Here is an 846-nt window from a genome sequence, read left to right as displayed (position 1 = left end):
GGCTCCAAACACTCCACAGCATAGATAAATACACTATCAATGTTGCACTATCCCCTCCTCACAGCAGTGCATTTAGCTTGGGCTGAAACTAGCCATTATTTTCATTATCACTTAATACGTCAATTATATTTACGCTTTTCAAATAAAGAAGGTCTAGACCTGCTCTATTTGAAAAGGTCCTGAGATAACTTCTGTTATGAACTGGCGCCTATACAAATAAAACTGAATTGAAAAATATTTGAGAAAATTCAAAAACTGCTCATCACAATTTTCCAGAGGCCAAGTGGGTGTCTTCAAATTGCTTGATTTCTCTGTTGAACAGTTCAAAACCCCAAAATACATTTAAATGATAATTTGTAATCATATAAAACAGACAAAAGCAGCAAAGTCAGAATCAGCAACCAGATAATATTTGGCATTTTAAATGCAGATAAAAGGTTCATTTTAGCTCTAAATTTAGCAATTGAAAGTGCTATAATGAATAAACGTTTTTCAAAAATAAAACTGGTTGCTCATGATATTGGTGATATTCTTTGTGTATCTGAATAAACTTTTAGTCTTACATTATTGGAATTTTGGAATTTCCTTCAACTCCTGCACTCGTTGTGAGTCTCTCCAGATAAGAGTGGCAAGCTGACAGCCTCAAGCATAAAATGTAAATGTAATCAATGTGTCAGAGTGGAGGGTTACGAAGACCACAGGCATCATCCTGTTTTTCTGACGAAAGCAACCAGTCATTATCAAGGTCGAAGAGAGCTCTGAGCTGTTTGTGTGCAGCCTGTTGGTTATCTTTGTGACTCATCACATTTCTACAGCTGACTGGGACCCACACACACACACACACAC

General features: G+C 36.6%; 1 protein-coding gene across 1 annotated transcript in view; it reads right to left on the bottom strand.

The window, feature by feature from the left end:
• Window positions 1-846, bottom strand: part of wdfy3 (WD repeat and FYVE domain containing 3) — a 91587-nt gene that overhangs the window by 54995 nt on the left and 35746 nt on the right. The gene's annotated exons all lie outside the window — the stretch shown is intronic.

The sequence above is a fragment of the Morone saxatilis genome, unplaced genomic scaffold, assembly GCF_004916995.1.
Source record: "Morone saxatilis isolate NCDOM2014 unplaced genomic scaffold, NCSU_SB_2.0 Contig16, whole genome shotgun sequence".
In the NCBI taxonomy this organism is placed as follows: Eukaryota; Metazoa; Chordata; class Actinopteri; family Moronidae; genus Morone; species Morone saxatilis.
The sequence above is the reverse complement of the archived record's forward strand: the minus strand, read 5'-3'. Positions and strand labels throughout refer to the sequence as shown.